At 42.9% G+C, this 12,053-nt stretch overlaps 1 long non-coding RNA gene across 1 annotated transcript; it reads right to left on the reverse strand.

The window, feature by feature from the left end:
- Nucleotides 601-3,589, reverse strand: LOC110429540. The gene is made up of 4 exons (XR_002446607.1): nt 3,488-3,589; nt 3,324-3,389; nt 1,656-1,802; nt 601-820 (listed from the first exon to the last, which is right to left on the reverse strand). It is a non-coding gene; the product is annotated as an uncharacterized LOC110429540 (long non-coding RNA).

The following is a 12,053-nucleotide window of genomic DNA, read 5'->3' on the forward strand; positions in this document are numbered from 1 at the left end:
TTAGTTTCGTAATTTTGTAAGCTTCAGGTTGGTATCACTATTTCTTAGGTTCACCACTGTTAAATTTCCTAGAATATTACAAGTCCATAGATAGCCTTTGAAGTGTCATTTAATGCATAGTTTTCGCATTGTAACTCTATTTTCTATGATCGTAGCACCACGTACATGATTTTGGAAAACCTTTTAGTTACATTTATTTAATGCTAGTGTACTATTCTAACTTTAGGAATGTGTTGCTTACATGTCTTCCATTGGAATGTGTGTTGTTGTGATGTGTTGATCGAGTCCAGACGGTGAGGAGTTCTACAGGAACGCGGAGTTCTTTGAAGACCAGCAGGACCAGCAAGACATTGTGAACCAAGGCAATATAGCATGGGCTTACCTTGATGTCCTACTCACTTTAAGCATTCCATACTGCATGTGTCTAATTTTGAAAACTATAAGGACATCCTAGTTGTTGATGAATATTACCTTGATACCTAAGGGTTCTATTGCATATGGGTAGAAATGCTAGTGCTCTAACCTTACATATATGATCTATACTGTCACACCCATATTTCAAGAACAAAACAGGATGCTTAAAAGACTCATGTTCGCCCTAGAAATAGTCACACACATAAGTAGACAAAACTCAAAAGTATCATCACAATGTTTATTACATAACGGAACAATAATAATCTCAAAGTCTTATACACTAAAGATAACTATAATAAATAACTCCCTCAACGGAAGCACCACATAGGGACAACTGTTGACTGTTGACTCCAAACCTAGTACTCATATCGATATTCTTCAATCCAATCATCATCATTTGCATAACCTGAGGTGTTGGGAAATTGCAAGAGTCAGCACATATCATACTCAACAAGTATAACCAGGGGTTTATGAGGCTCAAATAGCTGACACTGGTTTAACTGCATTTAGCTTTTAAATGTATAAAGCATGTTCATATTTAGATAGCAAATGTCAAGGTTGCATATTTAAATCCCATAACCACATGATCAAATGTAAGCATAATTAATACTAAACATAAATGATAAACAAATGAACATAATAACATAACAGGCGTATTCATCTTAATGTAAATATCCCCAAGGCCGCCCCTGACCGTGAGCTCGGCTAGTATACTAGTTTTTAATACTCGGCAGAGGTTGTACATCTTTACCCATGAGTCATGATTTACCCTTTCGCTCGAGGTGATCAGCCTCTTAACCCACTACCAAGGAAGATCGACACGGATCACTATGAAGCTTTTCAAAAGTTCGTCTAACATGTTAGGGCCGTAAGGTTTCCCGTGCGTGCAGATATAGAGGCCCCCTTCCAATGGCACAATGACGCGCAGCCTATACACATAAAGACAGAGGCCGCACTATACCCAAAACGGCAAACCCCTCTAGCGCCCGTTTGGGTAACCTCTAATAAGCTAGAAAAGGTCTTCATATGAGCTAAAGCCAGAGCCATTATAGCCCTCATGGTTGCACTGTTATCTCGAGTAATCACATACAGACAAGATCTCATATTGTCACACCCGGTTTTAAAGAACAAAACCAGGCTAGCCATATGTGTGCCCAGGAAGTCCACACATACAACACCAGAAAGGAACAGTATCAAAAACAATGTTACATAACGGAAACATACTTATAATTAACACTTACGTCATAGTATTGTGGAACGGTAACTAAACTTCAGGCTCAATCTTCACAGGGACGGTTGACTGGGGGTAACATATGCCTAGCACTTCTTGTATCCTGAGAACGTCCTTCGTGATTCCATTGCTCTTCTGATCAACTCGTTCTTGTAGACTAGAGTGGTGGGAAATAGCAAGGGTGAGCACCTATCGTACTCGTACTCAACAAGTATAATCAGGGGTTCATGAGGCTCAATAAGCTGACAATGGTTTAACCGCATTTAGCTTTTATATGTACATAGCATATTTATCATTGGATAGCAAATATCAAGGTAGCATAATTAATCCCATAACCACATGATCAATGTATACAAGAATAAAGAATAACACATACAAACAACATAATAAACCATCATTTATTATCATTAATCATGGTCATCAGTGTCCAACTATTCCGTCAGTTTTCCGGGCCACCCGTATCCGTGGGCACGGCTAGTATACCAGATTTAACACTCTGTAGAGGTTGTACATCTTTACCCATGAGTCTTGATTTACCCTTTCGTCCGAGGTGATCAGCCTCTTAACGCACTACCAAGGAAGGTCGGCAGGGATCACTATGAAGCCTTTCAAAAGTTCATCTAACAAGTTAGGGCCGCAAGGTTTCCCGGGCGCACAGATATAGAGCCCCCCTTCCAAATGGCACAATGACGCGCAGCCTATACACATAAGGACAGAGGCCACACTATACCCAAAACGGCAAGCCCCTCTATCGCCCTTTCGGGTAACCTCTAACAAGCTAGATAAGGTCTTCATACTGAGCTAAAGCCAGAGCCATATAGGCCTCATGGTTGTACGAGTTGTCACAGCTTTTGCCAAGGGATAAGTCCTTATGGAGGGTCAAGATCAATCTAGCAAAAGCTAGAGTTCTTTCCACCCTTCATGTTCAAGTTGCTAGAAAGCTTTTTTTTATTGTTTATTGTATATCCAAATATTTATGTTACAAGATCATTGATTATAATCAAGCACTAGCAAGAACTACCCAGATGCATAACCAAATAAGTGTCAAGGAATTCAAGATAACAATCATCTATGATTTTGCTAAGGTTGTCAAGGTGGACACATGCATATGATATGTTGTATTAAATGTGAATAGGTAACAAGGAGAGTCCCAAGTTATAGTTGCCTTAAACACCTGCGCAATTGTCACATCATCAGCTTTTGGTCATCATCTTCTGATCTTCAGCGTCCACAAGCAGTTCTTGTCTATTTCTAAGTGGTCAACTTGTTTTGTGTTTTTTTGAAATCTATTTTATACAAGCAAAAACAATGATCAAACACGGCACAAGCATCTATGTAAGTTTATCTAAAACTTTTATATTCACCATAAAATTATTTGGGACACTAAATTATTTCATCTAAGCTACAATATGAACACGCTGGTTTGGAACATAGTATTACTCAGAAATTGCACAGATCCTCATTTAGTGCAACGAATTCAATTAATAAGCATTCTACATGAAAGCAAAATAATTGAATAAACCAAGTTAGTTTATTCTCCTGACAAAACCGACCTATGAGGCCCTCAAACAAACGCCATGACAGATCTAGCAAAAGAATAAAATATTGCGGTAAAACTAACCTAATTACCAGAACTAATCAAGGTAGAGGACAAAAACGAAATTGATATTTTCATTACCTAAACCAAATCTCGATCTTGATTGCCCAACCTCCTGCTACTGGCTTCTACGGACGTGGCTACAATCTGCCATATGGTTGTTTGCCTCGCGATCAGAAAAATACTTAGAAGAAAGTAGCGATGGAAAGCAAAGCGATAGCATGCATGAGATTAGATGCTTTTACATGGATCGGCAAGGAGATTCCAGAGGTAAGGATGACCAGCGGAGGGACTTGTGCAGCAGTCCTTGGTGCCGTATGCAGCTTGCTGATGGCGGCAACACTTGACTTTCGTGACAATGGTGATGATGGGCACTAAGTGATGCAAAGTCATTGACGATACTGGGCAAGGACTAGGCTGATTATTATAGGCTGATGAAGGGCCTCGACATGCCAACTCGGGCCGAGTTTGATTTGGGCTGCGATGCTGGTGCAACGAAGAGGAGTTGTCGCGACTAGGCAAAAAATCTTACCGTGATAACTAAAAAATAATAATTTTAGCTGGACCATCTAAAAGAATAGATTTTTCTCTGAGGTAGAAGAGAGAAATCTTTAGAAAATTCAGAAAATATCCAGAGAAGACTGTGGGTACATATTCATAGATAATATACTCAAATGAGTGATTTGTAGAAAGAAAAGATTTTCAGAAGCTCCTAGTGAAAACTTGAGTGGAGAAACAGGGAATTTGATTATAAAAAAAAAGATAAAGACGTGCCAGATAAGGAAGATTGACCTATCACATCAACCAAAATTCTGTCAAAATTAATTCAGAAAAGTTTGAAGATTCATATTCTTATATAACTAGTTGACACTATATAAAATTAAACTTAGGAATTTTATCAAATATCAAATTATTTATTTTTTGGGGTGTGACACATATAGTTATATGTCATCTTTTACGTTCATTGCATAGTCATTAACTACCTTACAAGATCATGAATTACATCAAGCACTAGCAATAACTACATCAAATGCATATCAAATAGGTAACAAGGAATCCAAGATAACAACCATCTATGATTTTTGCTAAGGTTGCCAAGGTGGACACATGCATATCATATATTGTATTTAAATGTGTATCGGTAACAAGGATAGTCCCAAGTTATACTTGCCTTGATCAAAGCTCTCCTGAGACTGCTGCTGGTCGTCAAAGACTTGGTCTTGCTCATCCACGTATTGCTCACCATCTATACTCGATCATCAATCAACAACACGCATTCCAATGGAGACAATCATACACAAGGCAAACAAGCTATAATTAGAATTGTTGACACCGTTTTTGGGCACGTGTCTAGGATGGCAGGATAAGGTGGCAGTACGATGTTTACAAAGTGGGTTGCCGATGAGGATGGTTGCCGATAAGGGAGAAGTTGAACGTGACAGTCCACAGGCAGTAATATGGTGCCGATGGCTAGATAAGAAAGTCTGCCGATGACTATGGCAAAGGGTCTGCCGATGATGCAAAGAGGGAGTCCGGAAGCTGCCGGTCGTTATGTGGAGGAGTTTCGGTTTGTCACGAGGGATAGTTTTGTTATTTCCTTAATTATTTGCATCGTTTTGTATACGGATTCCGTGTAATTTGGAATTCGAATTCTAATCGTGTCTGGTTGTAGCTCTTTGAGCAGGGTATAAATATAGACCCTAGGGCCTTGTAATAAGAAATCAATCAATGAATCAAACACACGTTTTTACTCATATTCCAGCATTTACTTTTCGACGACTTCGTCATACTTTTTCCTTTTGTTACGAGTTCTTAGGAATTCGTCGACTTAAGCTCGGCGTGTTCTCAAGTTCCGCGTGAGTACCTCTTAGCCGTGACATCCGGGCGCATCGCTGTTGTCAGGACTAAAGTATTCGAGTTATCACCTTTGCCGATAGCAAGGTCAAATCGGCTGGCACGCCTTAACGTTTGAATCGGGTATTAGCCCTTTGTGTTTGCAGATCAGTTTTGCATCAACACATCTTTTGGCACGCCTGGTGGGACCGGATTCAAGATCAAGATCAACATGTCGATCTCTGACCTCGATCAAGAGAACGTCATCCCCGTGACGGAGGCCAACCTCAAGGATGAGCAGAAGCAAGCTATTGCCCAAGCCATGGAAGAGTTCAAGCAGCAATGCCTGAGGTCTTTCAGCATAAACAGGAGCGGCGAAGTGGTCTAGAAAGATGCACTGCCGGCACCACGACAGGTTACCTTTGACGCCAATCCTGGCAAGCTTCAAGATATGGTTGACAATGCCATCAATCGAGCGTTGATTAACCAAGCTGGTGTACTGTCTAATACGGTTTTCAATGTCATGGCAAGAACTTTCAAGGAAGGACAAATCCCACCAGATTATGTGGGCCCCTCCCATCATCAGCCAACGGCACCAGAGGTCACGGCTCCATCGGCTGCCTTGACGACTGCAAGTGCACAATCTGCCGTCCCTCCAAGTACATCGGGGACTACTGGTGCACTATCTATGCCGATGACAACCAATCCACAAATTTCAGTTGGGCAGCATAAACTGACAACAGATATGTTGGCATCGGCAATGTCAGGGTTGACTCTTCCTCCCAACTGGTGGGGTTACGGTATGCCTCCAGGGTTGACACCGGGAACATCACAAATAACTGACATGAGGGGCAAAACTCCTATGACATCGGCACCTCCCAATGCGCCAGTGAACCAGAGTCCTCGGTATACCACAACTACTACTGCAAGGCCTCACACTGGAAATCCTCAAGATTCAATGTTCCAGATGCCCAACGCATCGGCAGAGTCAATGCTGATGCAACAGAGGTCTATGGCTCAGTCGGGGTATGTCAATTCAACGACGGTACCCAATTACCAATCATCGGCAGCACCTATGCCGATGAACGCTAATAATGGATGGCTTGGACAGCAAGCCTTTCCACAATCGCCCCAGCAGAGTTACCAGACTACAGGGTTCCAGCAAGGGCAGGTCTATCCCAGGTTCCAAGGTCAGGGGATTCCCAACCAGCCAATGAATTTTGGACAGCAACTCGGAGGACAGCCAATCGGTGGACAGCAGTTTGGTGGTCCGCAGATTGGAGGACAGGTGATCAATACAATGTTCCGTGCAGATCACGTCCCGAACAGACACGTGGAGGTTCGCCACCAAGTGCCAGATCCGCAGCCGCCTCATCGGCAAGATGCCGATGCATATTGGGCCGATAAGATTGCTGAAGTAATGAGGGAACAATTTGGGATAAAACCCAAAGTCAACACTTACTCTTATCGGACACCGTATCCTCCCGCGTATGATTTGATCCCGCTTCCACATCGGTACAAGGTACCGGATTTTACAAAGTTCTCCGGGCAGGACGACACGTCAACCATGGAGCATGTCAACAGGTTCATCATTCAATGTGGAGAGGCTGGTAACAGGGACGAATTGAGGGTTCGTCTATTTTCATCATCATTGTCTGGATCGGCCTTTACTTGGTTCATATCATTACCTCCCAACTCAGTAATTACTTGGGCCGATCTAGAGAAGCAATTCCACAAATACTTCTTCTCGGGGGTTCATGAGAAGAAGATCACCGACTTGGTCAAGTTGAGGCAACGTAATGATGAGTCGGTTGAGGGTTTTGTGCAGAGGATACGAGAGGTCAAGAATAAATGCTATAGCTTGGTTCTGGATGATCGGCAGCTAGCCGATTTGGCTTTCCAGGGTTTGTTGCCACATATCAGGGATAAGTATGCCTCTCAGGAGTTCGAAAGTTTAAGTCATTTGGTGCAGAGGATTTCTGATCAAGACATCAAGCCTTTCGAGCCTAAAAGAGCATGGAATAGGAAAGTGTCATTTGTCGATGAAGCAACAAGCTCAGATTCTGATGAAGAACCAGTAATCGGCTTGGCATAGTGGGTAAAAAACAAGAAGCCGATGTCTTGTCCTTTTGGGCAAAAGGAACCAGAGAAGTTTGCTTTTGACACCGCTAAGGCTGATAGGATATTTGACTTTCTACTTCAGGAAGGTCAGATCAAACTGTCACCTAACCATGTGATCCCATCGGCAGAAGAGTTGAAGAGGATGAGATATTGCAAGTGGCATAATGCAACTTCCCATGACACCAACGAGTGCAAAGTATTCAGACAGCAGCTGCAATCGGCTATAGAGTCAGGGAGAATCAAGTTTGACAGTTCCAAAGCCCAGAAGCCGATGAAGATAGACCAACATCCTTTCCCGACAAACATGTTGGATGCTAAGGGGAAGGCTAAGGTCTTAACATCGGAGACAGCTGAGAAGAGTGCATCGGTAGATCCTCAGTATCAAGTTACTACTGCCGATGCAAGAAGTAAGGGCTTGGTCCAGGAAGGAACTAGCTCAGGAAGGCCTCCTCGATCTGGTATCGTCATAACTCATAGAAGGCCTCGAGAAAAATGGCAACAACGGGAAGATCGGTATCGGCGCCAGCAGGAAGATTATCGACGGGAAGAAGAAAGACGCCGACAGGAGTGGAATCGGAACAGGGATCATTGGAATTGTCCATTCTTCATCCATTGTTGGGAGGAAAATATCAAGCTTCCTACTGTCAGAGACTGCCCTGAGTGCAACGGTTATGATCGGTACGATAGGTTCGATCGGCAGTATCATGATGATGGACGGCGATTTAATGGGCCGATCAGAGGAAGGGTGTCAGTTCATGACCGGCTGGGGGGCAGATTTAGTGGGCATGACAGACTTAGTGACCGTGTCCAGTATTTTCCCAGGAACCAAGAAGAGCTCGAGGAAATGGCTGATGCGCGGGTTCCCGATGAATTCATATTTTGCAGGGATGCTAACACGCATCGTATGGAGTCAAGGGAGAACCGACGCTCGACGGCAAGGCAAAGGCCACTTCCTCCATGGTGCCCTGGAGGATTAACCAAGACACAGAAAAGGAGATTGCAACGTGAAAGGCAAGAAGAGCTAAACAAGGGAGAGAACTCTGGAAGTCGGCAGCCGTCAGACACTAAGAGGGAAGGTCCATCGGCAGGCGTCAACATGGTCTTCATGTTGCCAATGGAGTTTCTTGCACCAGCCAGTGATGATGAGTTGGAATTTTCTGATCAGATAGCTCAGTTGGCTCTGAATCCGATGACGGCTATCTTTGAGAAACCTGCCGATGACGAGAGGCAGCATCTTAAAGCTCTGTTCCTTAAAGGAAGGGTTGATGGGCAGCCAATGACCAAGATCCTAGTTGATGGTGGAGCTGCTATTAATATTATGCCGTATGCAGTATATCGGAAGCTTGGGAAAGGGGATCAAGACTTGACCAAAACCGATATGATGCTCAAAGACTTTGAAGGAAACGTGTCTCCAGTCAAGGGGGCGATATGTGCAGAGTTGACCATCGGCAGCAAAACCTTGCCGACAACTTTTTTCGTGATCAGCGGAAAAGGTGCTTACAACTTATTATTGGGAAGAGATTGGATTCATGCCAATTGTTGTATCCCATCTACAATGCATCAATGCTTGGTTCAGTGGGTAGGTGACAAGATTGAGATTGTCCCAGGAGATTCTTCTTATGTTATCGCATCGGCAGAAGCGGATACTTACGAAAGGACCAGGTGCATTTCAGGAGAAGTTTGGGAGAAAGATTTTCTCAAAGTTGCCGATTATGAGATTCCACCGATCCAAGCAGTCGGTTCTGACGACGGTTTTTAATGGATAGATTCGCCGATGATGGAAAATTAGGCCAGGGATTCACATCGGCCGATGATTTGGTAGAAGTAGATATAGGTAGTGGTGATAAGCCTAGGCCTACTTTTATTAGTGCTAAATTAGATCCTGAGAGTAAGCAACAATTGACTAGTTTGTTAAAGGAATATAAAGATTGCTTTGCTTGGGATTATACCGAGATGCCTGGTTTAGACCGATCAATTGTTGAACATCGGTTACCCATCAAGTCTGGATTTCGGCCACATCAGCAACCAGCCCGCCGATGTAATCCTAACATTCTACCTGATATTAAGGCCGAAATCACCAAACTTATTGAAGCTAAGTTTATTCGGCAGTGTCGGTATGCCGAGTGGATTTCCAATGTTGTTCCGGTTTACAAGAAGAACGGGAAGCTTCGGGTGTGCATTGATTTCAGGAATCTCAATAAAGCTACGCCGATGGATGGATACCCAATGCCTGTCGCCGATCTACTGGTTGATGCTGCGGCTGGTCATCAGGTCATCAGCTTCATGGATGGTAATGCAGGTTACAATCAAATATTCATGGCGGGGGAGGATATTCCAAAAACCGCATTCAGGTGTCCTGGTCATGTCGGGCTATTTGAATGGATAGTCATGACTTTTGGGTTGAAGAATGCTGGTGCTACTTATCAAAGGGCTATGAATTTTATATTTCATGAGTTCATCGGCAAGCTCGTGGAGATTTATATTGATGATGTAGTGGTTAAGTCTGGAGATTTCTCAAAGCATCTTGCCGATTTACAAAAAGTGTTAGAGTGCACAAGGAAGCATGGATTGAAGATGAATCCCAACAAGTGTGCATTTGGTGTATCGGCGGGGCAGTTTCTTGGTTTCATGGTACATCAGAGGGGTATTGAAATTAGTCGAAGATCTATTGATGCCATCAATAAAATAGTGGCCCCTACCAACAAAACCGAGCTCCAATCCTTGATCGGCAAGGTAAATTTTATCAGGAGATTTATATCGAATTTGTCTGGTAGGATTCGTGCTTTCAGTCCTCTTCTTAAATTGAAAGCCGATCAAGAGTTTATTTGGGGAGAAGAACAGCAGTTGGCTCTGGATGAAATCAAGAAGTATCTAGTAAATCCTCCAGTTCTAGTTCCACCTCAACAAGGGAAGCCCTTCAGATTGTATTTATCTACCGATGGATCGGTTATCGGTTCAGCTTTAGTTCAAGAATTTGAAGGGAAAGAAAGGGTAATTTATTATTTGAGTAGGAGGTTGATTGATGCTGAAACCAGGTATTCGGCCATTGAGAAACTATGCTTATGCTTATATTTTTCATGTATCAAGCTGAGACATTACCTGTTATCGGCCGAATGCACTGTTGTTTGCAAAGATGACGTGGTCCGATACATGCTATCTATGCCGATTATGAGTGGTAGGATCGGTAAATGGATTTTAGCGCTGTCGGAGTTCGATTTGCGTTACGAATCGGCTAAGGCAGTCAAAGGGCAGATTATGGCCGATTTTGTGACTCAGCATTGCGGTCTAGTGGAAACCTTGGAAATTGTACCCTGGACGCTCTTCTTTGATGGATCTACCTGTGACCGGGGGGCAGGAATCGGCATTGTATTAGTTTCCCCTAAGGGGAGGAAGTATGAGTTTTCCTTGCCGATTGTTGCCACATCAACAAATAATCAGGCTGAGTATCAGGCTCTGATCAAGGGATTGGAGTTGTTAAGAGAAGTTCGTGCTGATGCTGTTGAAATATTCGGGGATTCTATGTTGGTTATAAATCAATTGGCCGGAAGCTATGAATGCCGAAGTGAAGTTCTCATAACTTATTTCGAGAGAAGTATGCAACTGTTAAAGGAATTCAAGGATTTTCGATTGGAGCATGTTCCCCGATTGCATAATGAAGACGCTAATCGGTTAGCTCAGCATGCCTCGGGATATCAGCCAATGATTAATGCGACATCGGCAGTCGGTGCCGGTGATTGGAGGAAAGAAATTATTGATTATCTAAAAGATCCATCCAAAAAAGTTGAAAGACGGGTTCGATTTCAAGCAACCAAGTATGTGCTCCTTGAAAATGAATTGTATTATCGAACTATCGACGGAATTCTTCTCCGATGCTTGGGTGATGATGAAGCTAGAAGTTTGATGGGGGAAATCCATGAAGGAGTGTGTGGAGCGCATCAGTCAGCTTTTAAGATGAAGTGGATGATTCGAAGGAATGGATATTTTTGGCCAACCATACTTGAAGATTGTTTTAAATATTTCAAGGGATGTCAAGGTTGTCAAAAGTTTGGTAATATCCAGAGAGCACCCGCATCGGCTATGAATCCTATAATAAAGCCTTGGCCGTTCCGGGGATGGGCCATCGATCTGATCGGCCAGATTTATCCACCATCTAGCAAAGGGCATAAGTTCATTCTAGTTGCCACTGACTATTTCACTAAGTGGGTTGAAGCTATTCCTTTGAAGAAAGTCACATCGGCCAATATGATTGATTTTGTGAAGGAGCATATTATTTACCGATTTGGGATTCCCCAAACGATTACTACCGATCAGGGCACCATGTTCACATCGGGGGGAGTTCGATGAATTCGCAATCGGTATGGGAATTAAAGTGTTGAATTCTTCTCCTTATTATGCTCAAGCCAATGGGCAGGCCGAAGCGTCTAACAAAGGAATTATCAAGCTTATTAAACGAAAGATTGAAGAAAATCCTAAGCGGTGGCATACATTATTAAATGAAGCATTGTGGTCTTATCGGATGGCTTGTCATGGATCGACCAAAGTATCACCCTATCAATTGGTGTATGGACATGATGCAGTGTTGCCTTGGGAAATTAAGGCTGGATCTAGGCGATTATCTTTTCAAGATCAATTAACTTCCGATGGTTATGCCACTTTGATGACCGATGAATTGGACGATCTAGCAGGGCATCGGTTAAAAGCTTTAATGAGTATAGAAGAAAATAAGAAGAGAGTTGCTAGATGGTATGATAAGAAAGTGAAGGCTAAAGAGTTTGCCGATGGGGATTTAGTATGGAAATTAATTTTACCAATTGGAACCAAAAGTTTGAAGTTTGGAAAGTGGTCTCCTAATTGGGA

The sequence above is a fragment of the Sorghum bicolor genome, chromosome 8 (assembly GCF_000003195.3).
Source record: "Sorghum bicolor cultivar BTx623 chromosome 8, Sorghum_bicolor_NCBIv3, whole genome shotgun sequence".
NCBI classification, from domain to species: Eukaryota; Viridiplantae; Streptophyta; class Magnoliopsida; order Poales; family Poaceae; genus Sorghum; species Sorghum bicolor.